Raw genomic sequence first — 24,259 nt, 5'->3', positions numbered from 1 at the left:
GTCTCATGCTACCACTAGAGTGAGAGCACCGCCAGCATTCAAAAGTGACCAAAACATCAGCCAGGAAGCATAGGAACTGAGAAGTGGTCTGTGGTCACCACCTGCAGAATCACTTCTTTATTGGGGGTGTCTTGCTAATTGCCTATAATTTCCACCTGTTGTCTATTCCATTTGCACAACAGCATGTGAAATTTATTGTCAATCAGTGTTGCTTCCTAAGTGGACAGTTTGATTTCACAGAAGTGTGATTGACTTGGAGTTACATTGTGTTGTTTAAGTGTTCCCTTTATTTTTTGGAGCAGTGTATGTATATATATATATATATACACACACACACACACATCGATTACTAATCATGTCATGAAAAGTCTGATATGATGGCTGGTTACACAAAGGAAGAGGGTTGGGTTTGAATGAAAGTGCGGGAAGACTGAGGGACAAAGGGATTGGGTCTCTATCGGACCTTGAAGCTATGCTACCGTAAAGACAATCTTATGCATTCCAATAACTGCCCATTCAGAAAAGGAAAGATGTATATTTACTCTGAGCTGCTCTTCGATAAATGGGTTGAATATGGAAGACTGGTTTGCCCAGCAGAGATCGCTTTTGAAGAATCTTTCTGATCGTAGAGCGGATACGTTAAAGTACCCTGWCGATCTTCGGAGATTGTCTGTCCTTTCCTAGGCCACGTACGTTTACAGCTGCAGCTGATAACTCGACGTCTCGGATGTATCACTTCTTCTTTAGTGAATAATAGTTCGAAGTTCATACCAAGTTGCCATAATCAGCTCATGCTGTATTCTGGCTGGTCTAGTCGGAATTCATCGTCACCTCCACGTGATCTGGTCTCATGTAAATTTTGTTAGAGTAGTTGTTCAACCATACACAACCACAGCGCACGCTGGGGTTTGCTTAGTCTAACGTGAATTGGGTCACGGGGGCTTTTATACTGGGGAAGAGAAGGGCGTGTTTCATCCCTCTCCAACCAATGTCTGTTCACTTGGGGCAACCAAGTGACAACCACCATGTGAATGGTGCACCTGAAAAACAGCTTCTATCTCAAGGCCATTAGACTGTTATATAGAGCTCACTAGCTGGCTACCACCTGGTTACTCAAGACTGCACCTTCGAGGCTGCTACCCTTTTGTACATAGACATGGAATCACTGGTCACTTTAATAACGTTTACATACTGTTTTACTAATTTCATATGTATATACTGTATTCAATTCTACTGTATTTTAGTCAAAGCCACTCATAATATTTATATATTCCTTTCTTTTACTTTTAGATTTGTTAATTGTTGTGAATTGTTAGATACTACTGCATTGTTGGAGCTAGGAACACAAGCATTTCACTACACCAGCAATAACATCTACTAAATGTGTATGTGACCAATAAGATTTGATTTGTAAATATGATATCGTCAAGTTAAAATGTTATTTGTGTATGGAGTACAGGWGGCTGCTAAGGGGAGGACTGCTCATAATAATGGCTGCAATGGAATGGTATTGAAACACCTGCATTGCATGCTGTTTGGGGTTTTTAGGCTGGGTTTCTGTACAGCACTTTGATATATCAGCTGATGTAAGAAGGGCTATATAAATACATTTGACTTGTTTGATACCATCCCGTTAATTCCATTCCAACCATGACTATGATCCCTGTCCTCCCCAATTAAGGGTCCACCAGCCACCTGTCCTATTGCTCAGTCCATAAATTTAAAGAGGACATTTAAATGATGCGCACATCAGCCACTTTCCTGGATGATTTTCATTCTGGCCAGTAGCTTTTCAGTTGGCGCTGGCCCAGTGTACGCCTGGCGACCGTGTCAGTGTGCACTGCGCCCGGCCCGCCACAGGAGTCGCTAGTACGCGATGGGACAAGGACATCCCTGCTGGCCAAACCCTCCCCTAACCCGGACAACGCTTTACCAATTGTGCGCCGCCCCATGGGTCTCCCGGGTCGCGTCCAGGCTGCGACAGAGCTTGGACTCGAACCCAGAATCTCTAGTGGCACAGCCAGCATTGCTATGCAGTGCCTTAGACCACTGCTCCACTCGGGAGGCCCCGCTCCGGGCAAATTTACCTGAGTGTCAAGCCCTGCAAGGGCCTACATATTTTAAAGATGGCTAGTCATTTGTTAGCCTGGTTCTGTATGGAATACAGGTACATTATGGGACAGGTCAATATCATAAAAAATGTGTGCAGCCAAATGTGCTGCTGCAATCAACTGAAATAGTTGGTAGCACCAGTGCCACCAGTGGAAAAAGTTAGTCTAGACCCCTGGGTCAGTCTGATTCTCTCACACTGTCCTGAATGGCACCCTAATTCCCTACATAGTGGCACTACTTTTGACCAGGGCCCATAGTGCACTACTTTTGACCAGGGCCCATAGTGCACTACTTTTGACCAGGGCCCATAGTGCACTACTTTTGACCAGAACCCTATGTAGGGAATTAGGGTGCTATGTGGGACATAAACCACTGACTGACTGACAAATCAGATCCACTACCAGTAAACACTGAAAAGGCCCTTTGTGTTTTATTGAAGGACTACAGTAGTTAACAAAACACCAGTCACAGCCTCTCTCTGGTGTGTTCAAGGTTGTGAGGAGGAGTGTGAAGAATGTGGAGAGAATTCTTCTGGAGAGACTTGTCATATAATTATCTGTTGTTGTTTGTCTGCTGAATGTGTTATGACAGTTGGAACTCAATTCGAGTCGTTGTTTGCAAACTAGTATCACTGCCCACATAGAAATATTTATTTTTGTGAAAACTGGAAGCATCTCCCAGTGAGGGGGGAGTTTTAGCCCTTTCCCTGAATCTAAAATCAACAGTGCCTAGGAGGTAGGGATTCAGGGTCTGTGTATGTGAGCCTTTTGTCCGTCTACGCTAACATGTACACTACGTTCAGAAAGTATTCACACCCCTTCTCTTATTCCTATGTTGTGTTACAGCCTGAATTTAGAAGCGTTTAAATTGAGATGTTTGTGTCACTGGCTTACAAACTACCCAATAATGTCAAATGGCGGAATTATGTTTTTAGAAAGATTTCCAAAAATGAAAAGCTGAAACATATGGAGTCAATAGGTCCAGTATTCAATAAGTATCCAACCCATTCCTTATGGCAAGTCTAAATRAATAAGTTCAGGAGGAAAACAATGTGCTTAACAAGTTACAGGTTGCATGGACTCACTGTGTGCAGTAGTGTTGAACATGATTTCTTTGAAAGACTACCTCATCTCTGTACATATACAATTATCTGTAAGGTCCCTCATTCGAACAGTGAATTTCAAACAGATTCAACCACAAAGACCAGGGAGGTTTTCAAATGTCTCACAAGGAAGGGAACCTATTGGTAGATGGGTAAAAATTTAATAATATCACTTTGAGCATGGTGAAGTTCTTAATTACACCTTGGATGGTGTATCAATACACCCAGTCACTACAAAGATACAGGCGTCCTTCCTAACTCCGTTGCCGGAGAAGAAGGAAGGAAACTGTTCAGGGATTTCACCATGAGGCCAATGGTGACTTTAAAACAGTTAAGTGTTTAATGGCTGTGATAGGAGAAACCTGAGGATGCATCAACAACATTGTAGTTACTCCACAATACTAACCTAAATGACAGAGTGAAAAGAAGGAAGCCTGTACAGAGTAMAAATATTGCTAAAATATGTATCCTGTTTGCAACAAGGCAATAAAGTAAAACTGCAAAAAATTGTGGGAAAGAAATAAACGTTGTCTTRAATACGAAGTGTTATGTTTGGGGCAATCCAATACAACACATCACTGAATACCACTCTTCGTGTTTTCAAGCTAGTGGTGGCTGCATCATGTTATGAGTATGCTTGTAATCTTTAAGGACTGGGGAGTTTCAGGATAAAAAAGAAACAGAATGGAGTTAAGCTAAGGGACACAGGATGCACTTCCTGACAGCCGAAAAAAGGTGCCGCCAGCGGGTTGGGTGCCGCTGGTGAAATCTTATCTTGACCCGGTACAGCCTCAGAGGAATGGCAACTCCAAGGAGACTGGTCCTCCCAGGTTTTCTCCATTGGGCCCGACTAATAGGGAGTTTTTGCTCCTGGCCGCCGTATTAAGCAAAATCCTAGAGGAAAACCTGGTTCAGTCTGCTTTCCACCAGACACTGCGAGATTAATTCACCTTTCAGAAGGAAAATAACCCTAAACACAAGACCATATATATATCACACACTGATGTTGCTTACCAAGACGACATTGAATGTTCTTGAGTGGCCTAGTTATAGTTTTGACTTAAATCGKCTTGAAAAATCTATGGCAAGACTTAAATGGCTGTCTAGCAATGATCAACAACCAACTTGACAGCTTGAAGAATTTTTAAAAGAATAATATGCAAATATTGTACAATCCAGGTGTGCAAGGCTCTTAGTGTTTTCACACTTGGTCACTTTCAGACAATGTTGTGAACCCAGTGCGGTTCGCTTAAGTCTTTGTGCAGTGTGAACACTCCAAAGGAACTCGGACCCCTCAAAAGAGCCCCTGAATCAAACCGAACTGAGGCCGAGAGCTGGTCCGAGTTCAGTTCGCTTGATTCCGGGACCCGGTTCCYTTTTTTAGGACAATGTGAACACAAAGCTCCCAGTGTTCGCTTGTCATTTTTTTTCTTCACCACACACTAGACTACTGCAACACCGTTTTCCCCTGCCAATACCCCTCACATTGGTGCCACAAAACAGAGATGATGTGCATGTTTGCAGAGAAACGTGTTGTTTTTGAACATTGATTAGCGTTTGTCAAAGGATGCCATTACAAAATGTGTGTAGAGTTTTGTACTGACACAATGTTCAGATTTATTTGTTTGCCATATGTGATCTATAGGCAAAGCGCTTCATAAGCTGTTTATTGATTGTGGGGTTTGTATAGTGTAGATTTAGTCACAACACAGGGTACAAAATCAACRTCAGCTCTTAAAGGGGCAGTAGCCTATAATGTTTGGGGGGGGGGGGATTACAGCATTATTTAATCTTCAGTATTCTTCTGCTATTTATTCTATTACCAATTAATATTTACATGTTAATATTATATTCTGATTTTAATTGTCATCTTTCCAAGGTGCATTMTGCAGAAATCGCTCCGTCATTTCCTGGTTGCAAAACATCTAATGTTTCGCATAGTTTCAAGGCAATATAGTGTAGAGAATCATTGTACCATTTAAACCGCTGTGAAATATATTTTCCATAACCAAAAATATTGTGTTTTCAGCTGTTTTGAAGCTGGTGTACAAAACCAAATGTAAAAGATGCAGAAACGGAAGCATAGAAATGGCGCACATAGAACAGATCTACTGCTTCTTAGACYTGCTTTCAGTGAGTGACTGATCTGTAACTCACATTTCTGTGTATTTGGTCAGGTCACCCAAAACGTTACGCATTGCAGATTTAACTAAATGCAATCTATTAGCTTCCGAAATGTAAGTACACTGTATCTAGCTGTACGATAACACGTTCTGATGGAATTGTTTGTCTTCACTTTATTAAAACCCAGAGTGCATTGAGTGAATGTTCCAAAAGTAGCAATGTGATTGCAAAGTGGACTGAGGCCACAAAATAGGTGAAGKGAACTGGCAAAAGAGTATAGTCCTCATTTGAAAGGGCAGTGTGAATACAAAGAGAACAGAGTTCTCTAAGTTATTTTGCTTTTACCCCAGAGTATGCTTTAAAGAGGACTGAGATCGGCGTTCTTTTTTAAAGAGGTACTAGAGGTGTTTAAAAGACGCAATTAAAAAACCCTTTAGACGTTCCGCAGGATAGACTCAGTGTAACTGCTGCCAACAGGTGATTCTAACAATGTTGACTCAGGTTGTTGAAATTAATTGTCCGATTTGAATTTTTTGTATTTCGATTTTCAATAAATGCCCTAAAGCATGTTTTTCACTTTGTCATTTATGGTATTGTGTGAATTTCCAGCTGTAAAAATAACCCTGTGGACCTATTTCAAACAGGTTGTATGAATACCCCCCCCATGGTCTCTCTAACCTGTATCTCCCCACCCCCAGGTACAAAGGTTCAGTTCAGAGACAGTAGCTGCCTTCATAGCTGTGGTGGGCATTTCCTCTCCATTGTTGCTCAGGTTGGTGACTTTTGACACTCGTGTGTTTTTTAAAAATACTTTTAGTATCGATATTTCTGCCTCGCAATAGGTCCCAGAAGACAGAGTGACATATCTGTACTGATTGGCTGATTTTTGTTGGACTACCTGCTATGTTCCTTTGTCAGACGATGGTTCTGGGGATTCTGATGCGCTCCATAGGGAATAAGAAACACTATCCTACTGGGCCGGCTTCCAGATTCTACAGCTGGCCTGTGGTACGGCTTCGGATCACAAAACCATGGTCAGTACCAACTACCTACTATCGAATATACTAACCCTGGTATGGCTTCGGATCACAAACCATGGTCAGTACCAAACTACCTACTATCGAATATACTAACCCTGGTATGGCTTCGATCACAACCATGGTCAGTACCAACTACCTACTATCTGAATATACTAACCCTGGTATGGCTTCGGATCACAAACCATGGTCAGTACCAACTACCTACTATTGAATATACAACCCTGGTATGGCTCAGATCACAACCATGGTCAGTACCAACTACCTACTATCGAATATACTAACCCTGGTACGGCTTCGATCACAACACATGGTCAGTACCAACTACCTTACATCGAATATACTAACCCTGGTACGGCTTCGGATCACAACTCATGGCAGTACCAACTACCTTACTATCGAAATATATAACCCTGGTACGGCTTCGGATCACAACCAGTGTCAGTACAACTACCTACTATCGAATATACTAACCCTGGTATGGCTTCGGATCACAACCATGGTCAGTACCAACTACCTACTATCGAATATACTAACCCTGGTACGGCTTCAGATCACAACCATGGTCATTACTAACTACCTTTAATATACTATCACTAACCCTGACATACTGGTCACAACTAACCCTGACCTTCACCCTGACCCTAACATACTGGTCACAACTAACCCTGACCTCCACCCTGACCCTAACATACTGTAATATAAATAAATAAAAATACATTTTATTTATTTTTTCTTCTTCCTGGGGTCATTTCATGTTTTTATGTGTATCTGAGCTATTGCTGTTCCAGCAGGAAGAAATGTGTCTGGTATGACGTAGCATTGCGATAACGCCGCTCTCACTACACTGGAAGTTAATAGGAATACGACTTTAAGAACGCAGAAGAAGGATCATACATGTCAGATTTCAATACTGGCCAAGTCATAATGCTAGAGGTTGTCTTCTCTCCAATGAGACATTGATCATATTTTTTTTGTATATTTCTACCTCGAAGTGTTTTTATTTAACAGAGGGTCTTAACACATTTCTCCTATTTGTCTGCCTCTTCAGTCCAGGGTGCATTGCATGGTAACCGTTGTAAATGTCAGACCCCACTCTGTGAGGCACATCGATCTGCAGGTTGAACAAGTACATTAGTGTCTAGTTTGAGAAACGGATGCCTCACAAGTCCTCAAGCTTCATTAAATAGAACCCGCAAAACACCAGTCTCAACGTCAACAGTGAAGAGGCGACTCCAGGATGCTGGCCTTCTAGGCAGAGATCTTCTGTCCAGTGTCTGTGTTCTTTTGCCCATCTTAATGTTTAATTTTTATTGGCCAGTCTGAGATATGGCTTTTTCTTTGCAACTCTGCCTAGAAGGCCAGCGTCCTGGAGTCGCCTCTTCACTGTTGACGTTGAGACTGGTGTTTTGCGGGTACTATTTAATGAAGCTGCCAGTTGAGGACTTGTGAGGCGTCTGTTTCTCAAACTAGACACTTTAATGTACATGTCCTCTTGCTCAGTTGTGCACCGGTGCTTCCCACTCTTTCTATTCTGGTTAGAGCCAGTTTGCGCTGTTCTGTGAACGGAGTAGTACACAGCGTTTTATCAGATCTTAAGTTTCTTGGCAATTTCTTGCATGGAATAGCCTTCATTTCTCAGATCAAGAATAGACTGATGAGTTTCAGAAGAAAGTAGTTTGTTTCTGGCCATTTTGAGCCTGTAATCGAACCTACAGATACTCATGCTCCAGATACTCAACTAGTCTAAAGAAGGCCAGTTGTATTGCTTCTTTAATCAGCACAACAGTTTTCAGCTGCGCTAACTTAATTGCAAAAGGGTTTCTACTGATCAATTAGCCTTTTTAAAATGATCAACTTGGATTCGCTAACACAACGTGCCATTGGAACACAGGAGGGATGGTGCTGATGACGGTCATTTGTTCTACTGTCTGAAAAGGTACAGAACTGATGCAGCACTTTTTTTAAATTGTAAAGTTCTCAATTGTCTCTCTGGACATGTTACTGTAGCTGTGTTCTATGTCTGTAAAGGGTTGCGGTAGAAGTTTAAGTTAAAATGCCCTCGAAGCCGGTGTTTGGAGGATTCGTCTCGGGCCGCAAAACCATGCCAATATATCCTCCAAACATCGGTTTCGAGGGCATTATCACTTCTATAACAGGTTACCAACGTATTCAAATAATGTTTGACATTACATTGACATAATATTTTCATAAACATTATTTTGATGGATTTATTTATACGATTTCATCCTTCAGCGAGATATTGTCCCGACGCACATTTTAGGTTGCTATCCAAGCCGGCTGGTCGTTCGTTCTATTGGTTCGGTTGCCAGACGTGACGCAGTCGTTCAGTTTTTTTTGTTCTGTATTTATGGACACAACCCAGGCKTTCATTCTAAATGTTCCATTGTCATACTGGCTCACATTGCCTTAAGTTCTAATTCCTTGCTTGCTAGCTAGCCAACTACGGCTAACTTATTCACGTCAGCCAGTGCAGCCAGAATAACAACAAAGTAGCTACATTTGTGTTTTTTTAAGCAGTTTCTAGTGACATTCATTTGGATACATTCATAACAATGAGCTAATGAAGCGCGATTTTACTTGGCATAGAAAATGTACTCTCTTATGACTCTGTTGTTCTGAGGAACTAGGCAACAACACAGCTAACACAGTAATTTCAAACTGAAGCTGCAATGACGTTTTAGTTTAATTTGACCTGTTTTCTATTGACATTTCTTTGTATATATCCAAAAAAATTATGCCGGCTGATTCATGATTTCGACTGGCTAAGAAACGCTGCCTGCCTGTCTTTCTTCCCAACTCCTGACACTTTCATTACTATTGGACAGCTGGAGATTGAATTTGAATATTAAAACGATGTTGCAAATGTCAGAGGCAGACCGCAAGGTTTCTACAAATCTCCGCTGTTGAAAACCAAATGCTACTCTAAAAGCAATGGGAGATAATGTCTAGATGCTTTTTATAGTGGAGATCAAGTTTATACATTGCCTGGCTGGGCTGATGACAGTGGATTGCGCAGTGAGATAGAACAGAGTAAATAGGCATTTCGAAGTCATATCTTTAGCCGGTGGTAACTTGTGGAATAGACACCGGCTGGAATGCGGTTTTAACCAATCACCATCCAGGATTAGACCCACTAGTTGTATACAACTTAATTGCCCAGCCCTAGCGGTCATACATATGTAATAGGACCATTATTCTGCATTGTGAACTGATAAATGGCTGTTTTTTTTAAATGTCAAGCAAAATGTTTCACATCCCTAGTGTGTAGCTACGTTTGCTAACTAGCTACCCAGCACATAGAGAGCATTGCATTGGGGGTTTTGTAGTAGACTTGAGCTGCAACAGATATCCACAAACGATATCCATATGTTGCTACCAACCTTGTGATAACGACAAATTTAAAAATGTATTCACGAAAAATATACACTGTAAATGATACGATTTAGTATTTTTCCTTTTAAATGGGCATCTGAACATTTTTGTCTCACCTAATGATTGAGCATGGATCGCGCATAACTTTTATTCATTAACCTTTAGTAATTTCTTATCATTAAAACACTCATACTTTAATGCTTCTAGATTTCTACTTAAGAACACATCATCTAGGGGCCTCCTGAGTGGCGCAGTGGTCTAAGGCACTGCATCACACGAGTTTCTGGGTTTGAGTCCAGGCTCTGTCGCAGCTGGCCGCGAGCAGGAGACCCATGGGGCGGCCCACAATTGTCCCAGCGTCGTCCAGGGTTTGGCCGGCAGGGACGTCCTTGTCCCATCGCACACTAGCAACTCCTGTGGCGGGCCGGGCGCAGTGCTCCCTGACACGGTCGCCAGGAGCACAGTGTTTCCTCCGACACATTGGAGCGGCTGGCTTCCGGGTTAAGTGGGCATTGTGTAAAGACGCAGTGTGGCTGGTTGGGTTGTGTTTCGGAGGACGCACGGCTCTCGACTTTCGCCTCTCCCGAGTCCGTACGGGAGTTGCAGGGATGAGAGAAGACTGTAACTACCAATTGGTAAAATTGGTTAAAAAAAATGCGAAAAAGGGGTAGAAGATAAATCTTCTCGTTGTCAGCTTAGAGCTCTGAACTAGGGTAATACATTAGCCCTATCACTCATTTTGTGGCAGGGAAGGGACTTTGTTGATTAGTGATGTTCAGTTGTAGAACTGTTCATCTGGTTTTACTATTGTATCTAAATTATTTATTTTAACATGCATTGGTTAAAAGACCCAGGTCCCTAAATTAAGCAGGTCCTTAAATTAAGCAATATACCCCATTTACTTCACACTAGTAATACATGCTCATTCGCTATATTTTTTGGGGTGTAATAATGGCAGAAAATATTTTGGCTGATTTAAAAACAATCAGTGGCTGGACGATTTCTTTTAAATGTACCTGGTGGACTAAAGTTAATTTCCCACCGTGTGTGTGTGATGACTGCTACCTGACCCAAGCCCGACGGACGCCAACATTATACATCGTGATTAGGGCTGGGTAGGGCCTGTTTTTCATCAATAACTGGGTTACGGGTAGGGCCTGTTTTTCATCAATAACTGGGTTACGGGTAGGGCCTGTTTTTCATCAATATCTAGGTTACGGGCAGGACTCTATCACTAAATTGATCACTAACATTTTGAAGCGGAGCCATTTGCTCGTGCTCTGCTGCACAGTACAGTCATATCTGACTAAGATCACAACATGGTGTCAGAAGTCCTTCAACCTCGTCAGATATAAAACAGCAGAAATTATTTCGCAGAAAATAATGCTCCTTGAGTTTTGTCAGTTATGAGTGATTTTAAAAATAGCTAACAATGTCTCTTCATTGAGCAGGCCAAGTGGAGCCGTTGCTATGGCTACTCACAGACCCAGAGCCGCCATTAGCAGAGTGCATGCAGGGCGAGCTGCCTGCGCACAGGGAGCGAGTGACAGACCTAGAGGGCACCTACTGGATTTACTAACAGAGGAAGTGGTTTCGGGCCGGGCTTTAAATTTAGCAGAAACAATCAGGCCTGGGTATGGTAGAGCCTGAATGTCACGGGGCATGGGTAGGGCTCAGCCTTTAAAATTCAACTCTTATGCAGGGCTCTAGTGTGTGACGAGGTGTGTGTGTGTGTAACGATGTGTGTGTGTGTTGTCTCTCTCCCATCAGGATGATGTGGGCAGCAGGAGCGGTAGCAGCCATGTCTAGCATCACGTTCCCAGCCGTCAGTGCCATCGTGTCCCGCAACGCAGACCCCGACCAGCAGGGTAAGCTAATGCTACCAAAAACGGTATTAGCCTCAATATGAGACTGCCCAATCATAAATTGACCCCCTCTTTCTCAGATCTGAAGTTTTATTCCAGATCATGTACAATGTTTAGTCTCAAACTTGCTCTCAAGATTGCAACATTACATATTCAAGACCATTGTAGTGAATGTCAAAGTTATATAGGGAAACGCAGTAGCGGAAAGTTGGGCTGGGCGATATGCCCCAAATATCATATTGCAACATTTTTGACAGTATTTGACTATATATATATATATATATATATATATATATATATATATATATATTTTTTTTTTCTCTTTTCTAATAATAAAAGTTCTATGTTTTCTGAGTAGTTCGTGGAAACACATAAATTATAAGTGATTTCAATGAGGCTTGCTCTCTTCTGATTTTGTTTTATACTGTTCAATATAAAACTTCAACCAAATTTTCCATTATCATAATTATTATTTTCCTCTAAACATGTTTCTATCCAACTTTTTTTTATGCGGGTAAAGTACATGTCGGATAAAGAAATGTCACGACAGGCCTGATGGAAACAGCAAATTTGTCTGTTAACTTTCCAAATGCTGACAAAACAAAACACGCTAGACAAAATGGTATCTTTTTTTGTGTGTGTAAAAGGTATTATGAGAGGTGGAAACACCTTTACGCACACATGTTGATAACCATTATATCGAAGTCAACTTGGAGGGACACTATGTTGTGTGGTCCTTCCTCGGCTTGGAAGATGTACCGTTTATACCGTATACGAGGGTATTTCGAAATACCAATGGTATGATTTTCAATACCGTAACACAAATTAATGTCTGTATATGTTTTGGGGTGCTATGCCACTAGTTACAACTCACAGGCAGTGGTGGAAAAAGTACCCAACAATCATACTTGCGTAAAAGTAAAGATACCTTAATGGAAAATGACTCAAGTAAAAGTCACCCAGTAAAATTCTACATGAGTAAAAGTATTTGGTTTAAAATATACTGAAGTATCAAAAGTAAATTTAGAAATTAATTTCAAATTCCTTATATTAAGCAAACCAGATGGCACTCCAACGTTGAGACATCATTTACAAACGAAGCATGTGCGTTTAGTGAGTCTACCAGATCAGAGGCAGTAGGGATGACCAGGGATGTTCTGTTCACAGGCATTGTTAATGGAAAAGGTTAATGTGCACCCAAAGCTCTTGCTAGCTGATTAGCGGTTGTCTACTGTCAGCGCCCTCTTACTGCTGGTAGGAACAGACGACTGTCAGCGCCCTCTTACTGCTGGTAGGAACAGACGACTGTCAGCGCCCTCTTAACTCTGGTGGAACAGAACGACTGTCAGCGCCCCTCTTACTGCTGGTAGGAACAGACGACTGTCAGCGCCCTCTTACTGCTGGTAGGAACAGACGACTGTCAGCGCCCTCTTACTGCTGGTAGGAACAGACGATTACCATTTGAGTTTGTTTACTCAGTTATTACATTTATTTTACATGTAACAACCAAACATTGAAATAGCGGTATGCAAAGTAAAAACCCAAACTGATCCATGCATCAATACTGGTATTTAGTAAAATGGGGTCGACCACCCAGCCCTAACTGAAAGTGCATCTTGATTGAATGGCTTTGTATCCGTCTCCTAGGTGTTGTCCAGGGGGTGATAACAGGTATCCGTGGTCTGTGTAACGGACTCGGCCCGGCCTTCTATGGCTTTATATTCTACCTGTTCCATGTGGAGCTGACTGATCTGGATGCTGTAGACAGCCCTGGGAAAGAACCCAAACCTAACATGGCCAACCCTGCTGATGAGGTGAGACCATTGAGGATAGAGGACACACACACACACACACACACACACACGGCCAACCCCACTGACGAGGTGAGACCGTGGTGGAGTGTATGGGACAGGACTGAGAGACAACGGTATAGGAGTATATATTCAGACACTGTTTAGATCCAACCGTTTTGATATCATGGCGTCACTCGCCTATAAGAACATGGAGGTCTCCGCCTTCAGACTCTCCATTCATAATCTCCTACCTACTGTACATCTGACTGAAGGAACTGCTGGTGGGCACTTTGCTGAAACACACACATCCCCCTTTTCACAAAGACCCTCCCCATTTAATCATCAGTTTCTCTGCCCCCCCCTCTCTCTTCCTCCAGAGTTCCATCATCCCCGGCCCTCCCTTCCTGTTCGGGGCGTGCTCCGTACTGCTCTCTCTGTTAGTAGCCCTGTTCATCCCAGAGCACAGTGGCCCGGGGGTCCGGCCGGGAGGCTACAAGAAACACAACAACGGGGCCCAGAGCCACTCACACAGCCCTCCCAGTAGTGGGGCTGAGGGCAAGGAGCTGCTACTGGGTGGCAGCTGTGTATAACGCCAGCCTGGGGGCACAAACTCCACACTTGCTCCCCCTGAGCCCAAACAAGTGAACCATTACTTTCACACATGTACCCAGATGAGTGGCCTCTTCTTCGGGCAGGGAAGATGTGTGTCTGTCTGAACACCTCGTGKGCTGTGGTTTATCTGAAGCAGCTGAGTTGTGTGTGCGAGTGAGAGAGACTCTCTTGGTTGAGCTGATCTCTGCCCTGAGAGTCTTGAGAAGCAGGAAGAGGATAAAGGAGGTGGATGTAGAGTTCCTGCCCAGAGAGCTATGCAGCACACCCATCCGTCCCACATGGGCGGGATCTGGTTGGCGTGAAGGTCCAAGGTTATCTGAACTGTTACTAAGCTCTGTGTGAATTATTCGTCCAAAATGGCACCCTAGTCCCTATATAGTGCACTTCTTTTGACCAGGGACCACTAGGGAATAGGGTACCGTTTGTGATGCAACCAATGTAGCCAAGCAACCCACTCTGACAACAACTGTTCTTTCCCTTAGAGAGTCAGTTCCGCTGGCCAGTTTACAAGCTACCAAACTTCTGTTGTGACTGATTTTATTGTCTTAATGTGGCAGACGAGAAAGCAGGTCTTCCTCTGTGTGTGTGTGTCCAACGCTGGGAGAGAAGTTACTGTATGCCTCCAAAATGGCCCCCATTCCCTTTATAGTGCACTACTTTTGACCAGCCTCTGGTGCACTATAAAGGGAAGGGGGTGCCATTTGGGAGGCAAACACTGTAGAACTTCAGAGCCTCTGAAGATCCATCTAAGAACCACTACCCATCCAGATGGGGACAGCACAATAGACATCAACCTTTAACGATTTTTCCAGAGGGAGTTGAACCTAGCATTTGACTGACCAACCTCCATTCCATTTGAATATCACATTTAGCTGAGTTGTGTGTAAACCACTTTAGTTTTCCGATGTTTACCTTCCTGTCGTCTTGTTCCATTAGACTAGCAGACAGACAGTACAGGACCTTTTGGTTTGGGTATGTTTCCTGTGTTCATCACTTAAGGCTAGGGTTGCCTTGGAAGTGATGTTGTCTTCATATTTAATATATTACAACAACCTGTATGAAGACTGTTGTCTGAGGTGGGTCTGTAATTGTTGCTTTCGCTGCTATTGGAGCCTTAAGTCATTTTAGTCTTGTTTTCTAATTCTACTCCTCACAACCCTCTTCCATGTGAATCTAGGCACAACCGTAGTTAACACACAGACTGGCATGACTGTAGTTCTGTTAACAACCGTAGTTAACACAGACTGGCATGACTTTAGTTCTGTTAACAACTGTAGTTAACACAGACTGGCATGACTTAACTACAGTTGTTAACATAAGTAAACACAGACTGGCATGACTTTAGTTCTGTTAACAACCGTAGTTAACACACAGACTGGCATGACTTTAGTTCTGTTAACAACCGTAGTTAACACACAGACTGGCATGACTGTAGTTCTGTTAACAACTTTACCATAGACGGTTTCTGGTTCTTTATTAACAAAGTGTCTTGAGTGCTGATCTAGGATCAGTGTTGCCTGTTCGATCATAGTGAATATGATTATATGGTCGGGGGACAACCTGATCCAAGATCAGCCACTCCTACTCTAAGATACTTAGTGAATAAGTTTCCTTATCTGTAATGTTGGTATCAATGTGAGCACTGATATTGTTAATAAAACGGTCTGTGGTAATATTATTAGGTTCAGTAAAAATTCATATCATTTGTTGTTCTGCGGTAGGATAGTAAAGGTTAAATGTTGTGTGGCATTAGACAAGACTGCAAATGTGGTTTTAGCTCCCATGTCTGACTGCAAAGGTGTTGCAGATACTACTGTAAATCTTTGCTGTTGTACTTTTGAAACAATATTTTTTTGTTTTGTAAATGAGCCTCAAGTGCATTGAAATAACCAAATAGAACTGATTGGTGTCAAAATGTTGGACATTTTCAGAATTTCTTTTTAGTCAAATTAACTTTTTTTGTGCCATTTAAAAAAAAATGTTATTATTATTTATGACAAAAAACACAAGGAAGGGGTAACATTAAAGTATTAGAACATGAAGGACAAACAATACAGCATCAAGACACTATCAAACATGTATCAGTCTTTCCGCAACAGAGCCCTCCTTATGTGTGAGGGTGCGTGTGCATGATAGTAATATAATATATATGTCATAGTTTCCTTTTTTTTCATGATCACAATCTTGTTTGTTTTTGTTAATTTGTTTGACTACTTAATTTTTTTTTAAAGCTTTTAACACTTAGATGTTCCAATGTTTTTAGTTGTGGATTTCTTCAACATTTTGGGGATTTATTGAATGTTCAGCTTTGCATTTAAAAAACGAATTTCTCAATGGTCAGTTCAATTTAACAATAAGCTGTTAATTTTGTTTAAATGTTATCAATAGATGACATCACTAGCATAATTTAATGTTCTAAGCAATACATGTTGTTATGCCAACCAAACATACTATTTGTAATTTCAACTGGGTTAGCAGTGAGGCCATTAACTCTGATTTTCTGTTCTACCTGTGTGTCCTAACTGACACACTATGGGCCCTGGTCAAAAGTAGTACACCACATAGGGAATAGATATGCCAATGCTCAGAAAATATTGAATTGGACCAACAACACACTTAAGGACAGTAAAGCCAATGACTAAGATCCTACATGAATTATTACAATTGATTCTTCACCAGCCACAACACATTTACAGTTCAAACATGTATTTCAGTAAATGTACAAACATTTGTTTACTTGACGTGTGTGTGCGCAAAACATTAGGAAAACCTTCCTAATATTGAGTTGGTCCCCTTTTTGCCCTTAGAACAGCCTCATTTGATCAGGGCGTGGACTCTACAAGGTGTTGAGAGCGTTTCACAGGGATACTGACCCATATTGACTCCAATGCTTCCTACAGTTGTCAAGTTGGCTGGATGTCCTTGGGTGTTGGACCATTCTGATACACACGGGAGACTGAGTATTAAAAAAAAACAGCAGTGTTGCAGTTCTTGACACAAACCGGTGCGCCTGGCACCTACTACCATACCCTGTTCTAAGACGCTTAAATCTTTTGTCTTGCCCATTCACCCTCTGAATGGCACACAGACACGATCCATGTCTCAATGATCTCGAGGCTTAAAAATCCTTCTTTAACCTGTCTCCTCCCCTTCATCTACACTGATTGAAGTGGATTTAACAAGTGACATCAATAAGGGATCATAGTTTTCACCTGGTCCTTCTGTCAAGGAAAGAGGTGTTCCTAATGTTTTGTAAACTCAGTGCSTATGTTAACTTAAAAGGAGATGGGATCCTACCGGTCTGATTTGCTACAGTAGTGTGGAGCAACTATACTGAACAAAAATATAAACGCAACAGTTTCAAAGATTTTACTGAGTTACAGATCATTTAAGGAAATCAGTCAATTGAAATAAATAAATGATGCCCTAATTTATGGATTTCAAATGACTGGGAATACAGATATATGCATCTGTTTGTCACAGATACCTTATCATGCTGAAACATGGAGGTGATGGTGGTGGATGAATGGCAGAACAATGGCCCTCAGGATCTCGTCGCGGTATCTCTGTGCATTAAAATTGCCATCGAAAAAATGCAATTGTGTTCGTTGTCTGTAGTTTATGCCCGCTCATACCATAACCCCACCGCCACCATGGGGCACTCTGTTCACAATGTTGACCCCTCAGTTGGATGGATAACTTGGCAAAGGAGAAATGCTCACTAACAGGGATGGAAACACATTTGAGAGAAATTMGTTTTTTGTGCGTATGGAATATTTCTGGGATCTTTTATTTCAGCTCATGGAACATGGGACCAACACTTTACATGTTGCGTTATACATTTTTGTTCAGTATATATTTCTCATACTGACCTTGGTTCTGTGGGCCGCTCCTGTTTTGTAGTCCGATGTGGCCTGAGCTGAGCCTCCCCTCTGTGACTGGACCGGTGGAGGATGATCATCATAATAATAGCATGTAAACATGGGAATCTAATGGCAAAGTATTTATTAAAGATTTATTGTACATTGAGTTTTGACTTTTTGTCTTTTGCCACATACAGTAGGCTACATGTAAAAACATGACCTGGAAACGTGGTCGTGTTTATTAGTGCACATCGTAGCAAAACGTTTTTGCAATGGGAAAAAATATATATTATTGGACTAAGATTGTACCTCTCTGTATTCCGTTTCAGGCTTTATTACATGTTATGCCCACTGAACACCACCCAGGCTTCAGCGGACAGAACAAACACAGAACGTTCTGTTCTTCATTTGTGTTAAATTATTTTACTATGGTAGTAATGTGAGGATGTTCTTGTTTTCAAAGCACCTCCTCCCTCCCACTACGAGATTATTCAGAAACCACTGATGGAGCCCTTTTTAATCTAAACGGTTAGTAGGAATGTTTAGTCTGTAGCTTTCCTTCCAATTGGCCACAGATTTTCATGCGAATATTCAAAAATCTGCATAAAAACAATCTGCAGGTTTTCCCACCAGAGGATGTTTCCAACAAATTGATTTATTGCGGATTAAAGGCTATGTGTGATGAAACGGTGCGTATAAAAATTACTTTTGTGATTTAATTCCAGTGTGCCGAATTAAAAACTACAAGTTAAATGGGTTTCCTACTCGACTGCTGGTAATGTCACCACAAATGTTGCGTTATATAGTAAGTGTGCCCACTCTGGTACTGGTACGTATGTGAGCTCTAGCAGCTCGCAGATAGAGTGAGGGTATAGCCTACATCAGGGATGGGCAATTTTGATGCCGGTAAGAGCCACAAAAAATCTGAACTCGTCATGAGGGGCTGCAGTTGATAAACGGGTCTGCCCCCCCCCCCCTTTCCCGTTTTACTTAATTTCGTGCAATTCTAAACGTTTACGTAGAGATAATGTAGCAGCCCTCCAAGACCATCACATCCTATGCATCACATACTATCTACTTAAAGCAACATTTCATGACGGTCTGTCAAAATGTGGACGTTGACAATCGGTGTCATTAGGGTCATGTGACCTGACCAGAGAGAATTTGGGAGTGTGCACGCTCACCCAGTCTCTAGACGACGGCTGAACATTGGAAGAACAAACTGTGTGCCATGCAGTTCACCAGTCCTCATTTTAAATACATTTTGTAGCTGCATGGTCCGAGCCATAACATGAATCAGAATTGTCCTGCCCTATCCTTTCACGCACTGTCCTGTATTAGTAATAAACAAGTTAAGCCACAAGGTGGCAGCAGTGCGAGGTGGAGAAACTAACCTCTAACATTCTCTCATTGAGTCTATGAGAGGGAGAGGGAAAAAAAACCAAATKAAATAACAAGAAATTAACAGTTTCAAAAGAATAGGCATTTCTATTGTTATAATATTGTCTAGTGTTGTAACAATGTACAAATAGTTTAAGTATGAAAGGGAAAATAAATTAACAGAAAYATGTGTCTGTAATGGGGTCACATTTGGCAGGAGCTTAGGAAGTACAGCTCAGTTTCTACCTCATTTTGTGGGCAGTGGGCGCACAGCCTGTCTTCCCTCGACAGCCTATGGTGGCCTCGCTCAAAAGCAAGACTATGGTCACTGAGTCTGTACATAGTCGAAGCTTTTCTTAATTTGGGGTCAGTCACAGTGGTCAGGCGTAACCGTGGGAAGATGGGGGGGGGGGGTGTAACTTGAGGTGAGGAAGCATGTTTTAGGCCTACCAGAGTTACTCCTATAATCTGACAATATAATACAAAATATTACGATAGAAAAATGTATGAGTTAGCATCCCAGACRCCTATATCTGTACTCAGTAGCCTATCGGGGAAGGATAAAGAAATGCATGTCAGAGTGGTAGCATGCCGCCCGCATGTCTCCGTGTTTCTCTCTCTCTCGCTAGGCCTAAACTTCTCTTTGTGTATATACATACATACACATAAACTGTGCATTCAGAAAGTATTCAGACCCCTTTGACTTTTTCCACATTTTGTTGCGTTACAGCCTTATTCAAGAAAATTGATTCAAAAAATATAATCAGCAATCTACACACAATACCCCATAATGACAAAGCAATTTGCAAATGTATTAAAAATAAAAACAGAAATACTTTATTTACATATGTATTCAGAACCTTTGCTATGAGACTTGAAATTGAGCTCAGGTGCATCCTGTTTCCATTGATCATCCTTGAGATGATTCTACAACTTGATTGGAGTCCATCTGTGGGAAATTCAATTGATTGGACAGGAAAGGCACACACCTGTCTATATAAGGTCCCACAGTTGACAGTGCATGTCAGAGCAAAAACCAAGCCATGAGGTCAAAGGAATTGTCCGTAGAGCTCAGATCTGGGGAAGGGTACCAAAACATTTCTGCAGCATTGCAGGTCTCCAAGAACACAGTGACCTCCATCATTCTTCAATGGAAGAAGTTTGGAACCACCAAGACTCTTCCTAGAGCTGGCTGCCCGGCCAAACTGATCAACTGGGGGAGAAGAGCCTTGGTCAGGGAGGTGACCAAGAACCCAATGGTCACTCTGACCGAGCTTGAGAGTTCCTCTGTGGAGATGGGAGAACCTTCCAGAAGGACAACCATCTCTGCAGCACTCCACCAATCAGGCCTTTATGGTAGAGTGGCCAGATAGAAGCCACTCCTCAGTAAAATGCACATGACAGCCCGCTTGGAGTTTGCCAAATGACACCTGAAGATTCTCAGACCATGAAAAACAAGATTCTCTCRTCTGATGAAACCAAGATTGAACTCTTTGGCCTGAATACCAAGCGTCACCTCTGGAGGAAACCTGGCACCATCCCTACGGTGAAGCATGGTGATGGCAGCATCATGCTCTGGGGATGTTTTTCAGCGGCAGGGACTGGGAGACTAGTCAGGATCGAGGCAAAGATTATCGTAGCAAAGTACAGAGAGAGATCCTTGATGAAAACCTGCTCCAGAGCGCTCAGCCCCAGTCTGAGGTCCTAAGGTTCACCTTCCTTCAGGACAATGACCCTAAGCACACAGCCAAGACAACGCAGGAATGGCTTCGGGATAAGTCTCTAAATGTTCTTAAGTGGCCCAGCCAGAGCCCTGACTTGAACCCGATCAAACATCTCTGGAAAGACCTGAAAATAACTGTGCAGCAATGCTCCCCATCCAACCTAACAGCTTGAGAGAATCTGCAGAGAAGAATGGGAGAAACTCCACAAATACAGGTGTGCTGAGCTTGTAGCGTCATACCCAAGAAGACTCTGCTGTAATCGCTACCAAAGGGTCTTTAACAACAACTGAGTAAAAGGTCTGAATACTAAAGTAAATGTGATATTTCAGTTTTGCTTTGTGTGTAGATTGAGGGAAACAACTATTTGATACATTTTAGAATAAGGCTGTAACAAACAATATGTGGTAAAAGTGAATACTTTCCGAAGGAACCGTATATGTACGTCACAACGCAACTGATTGGCTCAAACGCATTAAGAAGGAAAGAAATTCCACAAATGAACTTTTTAAGAAGGCATGCTGTTAAATTGAAATTATTCCAGTGACTACCTCGTGAAGCGTTGAGAGAATGCCAAGCTGGTTAAAGCTGTCATATACATTACATTTATCATTTAGCAGGCGCTCTTATCCAGAGCGACTTACAACATTGGTGCATTCACCTTATGATATCCAGTGGAACAACCACTTTACAATAGTGCATCTAACTCTTTTAAGGGGTTAGAAGGATTACTTTATCCTATCCTAGGTATTCCTTAAGAGGTGGGGTTTCAGGGTCTCCGAAGGTGGTATTGACTCCGCTGACCTGCGTCGTGAGAGGTTTGTTCCACCATTGGGGTGCCAGAGCAGCGAACATTTTCAAGTTTGTCATCAAGGCAAAGGTGGCTACTTTGAAGAATCTCAAATATATAATATATTTTGATTTTAACACTTTTTTATGGTTACTACATGATTTCAAATGTGTTATTATAGTTTTGATGTCTTCACTATTCTACAATGTAGAAAATGGTAAAAAGAAAAACAAAACTTGAATGGATAGGTGTGTCCAAACTTTTGACTGTACTGTGTGTGTGTGTGTGTGTGTGTGTGTGTGTGTGTGTGTGTTGTGTGTGTGTGTGTATACACAGTTGAAGTCGAAGTTTACATACACATTAGCCAAATACATTTAAACTCAGTTTTTCACAATTCCTGACATTTAATCCTAGTAAACATTCCCTGTTTTAGGTCAGTTAGGATCACCACTTTATTTTAAGAATGTGAAATGTCAGAATAAAGATAATTATTTATTGAGCTTTATTTATTTCATCACATTCCCAGGGTCAGAAGTTTACATACACTCAATTAGTATTTGTGACATTGCCTTTTAAATTGTTAACTTGGGTCAAACATTTCGGGTAGCCCTCCACAAGCTTCCCACAATAAGTTGGGTGAATTTTGGCCCATTCCTCCTGACAGAACTGGTGTAACTGAGTCAGGTTTGTATGCCTCCAGCTCGCACACGCTTTCAGTTCTGCCCACAAATTTTCTATGGGATTGAGGTCAGGGCTTTGTGATGCCACTCCAATACCTGACGTTGTTGTCCTTAAGCCATTTTGCCCCAACTTTGGAAGTATGCTTGGGGTCAGGTTCCATTTGGAAGACCCATTTGCGGCCAAGCTTTAACTTCCTGACTGGTGTCTTGAGATGTTTCCAAGATATCCACATACTTTTCCTCCGTCATGATGCCATCTATTTTGTGATGTCACCAGTCCCTCCTGCAGCAAAACACCCCCACAACATGATGCTGCCACCCCCGTGCTTCACGTTGGGAGTGTGTCTTCGGCTTGCAAGCATCCCCCTTTTTCCTCCAAACATAACGATGGTCACTTTGGCCCAAACAGTTCTATTTTGTTTTCATCAAACCAGAGGACATATCTCAAAAAGTATTTACAGTTGCTAACCGTAGTCTGGCTTTTTAATGGAGGTTTTGGAGCAGTGGCTTTCCTTCCTGAGCGCCTTTCAGGTTATGTAGATATGGGACTCGTTTTATTGTGGTATAGATACTTTTAACCTGTTTCCTCCAGCATTTCACAAGGTCCTTTGATGTGTTCTGGATTGATTTGCACTTTTCGCACCAAAGTACGTTCATCTCTAGGAACAGAGCGCGTCTTCCTGAGTGGTGTGAAGCTGCGGCTGCGGTCCTTAGTGTTTATACTTGCTACTATTTTTGTACAGATGAACGTGTACCTTCAAGCATTTGAAAGGCCCCAGGATGAACCAGAATTTCTTGGCTGATTTCTTTTGATTTTCCCATGATGTCAAGGAAAGAGGCACTGAGTTTGAAGGTAGGCCTTGAAATACATCCACAGGTACACCTCCAATTGACTTAAATGATGTCAATTAGCCTATCAGAAGCTTCTAAAGCCATGACATCATTTTCTGGAATTTTCCAAGCCGTTTAAAGGCACAGTCAACTTAGTGTATGTAAACGTCTGATCCACTGGAATTGTGATACAGTGAAACATAAGTGAAATAATCTGTGTCATGCACAAAGTAGATGTCCTAACTGTCTTGCCAAAACTTTAGTTTGTTAACAAGAAATTTGTGGAGTGGTTGAAAAACGAGTTTTAATGATTCCAACCTAAGTGTATGTAAACTTCCGACGTGAACTGTATGTGTGTGTATGTATATATATATATTAATATCACACAGTGGATGCCTAAGCCTATGCATGTGATGCCCTGATGCATTTAGTGCTCAAATCTCAACTATTTTCTTGTTTTCTCATGATTTGGCTGGGTCTAATTGTATTACTGTCCTGGGGCTCTGTGGGGTCTGTTTGTGTTTGTAAACAGAGCCTCAGTACCAGCTGGCGAAGGGGGACTCCTCTCCAGGTTCATCTGTCTGTAGGTGATGGCTTTATTATGGAATGATTGGGAGTCGCTTCCTTTTAGGTGGCAGTAGAATTTAACGTCTCTTTTCTGGATTTTGATCATTAGCGTGTTTCACCCTAATTCTACTTTGCATGCATTATTTTKAGTTTTACATTGTACACAGGGGATGTTTTTGCAGAGTTCTGCATAAATTAGTCTCAATTTGGTGTTTGTCCCATTTTGTGAATTATTGGTTGGTGAGTGGACCCCAGACCTCACAACCATAGCGGCAATTGGTTATATAACTGATTTGAAGTATTTTTTTAGCCAGATCCTAATTGGGATGTCAAATGTTATGTTCCTTTTGATAGTGTAGAAGAAACGTCTTGCCTCTCAGATTGTA

The 24,259-nt window shown here is 41.9% G+C and overlaps 1 pseudogene; it reads left to right on the top strand.

Moving 5' to 3' along the window:
• The window catches only part of LOC111956888 (hippocampus abundant transcript 1 protein-like), a 44,742-nt pseudogene extending 26,672 nt beyond the window's left edge, over nucleotides 1-18,070 (top strand).
• The last annotated feature ends 6,189 nt before the right edge of the window (nucleotides 18,071-24,259 follow it).

The sequence above is a fragment of the Salvelinus sp. IW2-2015 genome, linkage group LG32, assembly GCF_002910315.2.
Source record: "Salvelinus sp. IW2-2015 linkage group LG32, ASM291031v2, whole genome shotgun sequence".
NCBI classification, from domain to species: Eukaryota; Metazoa; Chordata; class Actinopteri; order Salmoniformes; family Salmonidae; genus Salvelinus; species Salvelinus sp. IW2-2015.
Note: the sequence above shows the minus strand (reverse complement) of the source record. Positions and strands in the feature narration are given on the sequence as shown.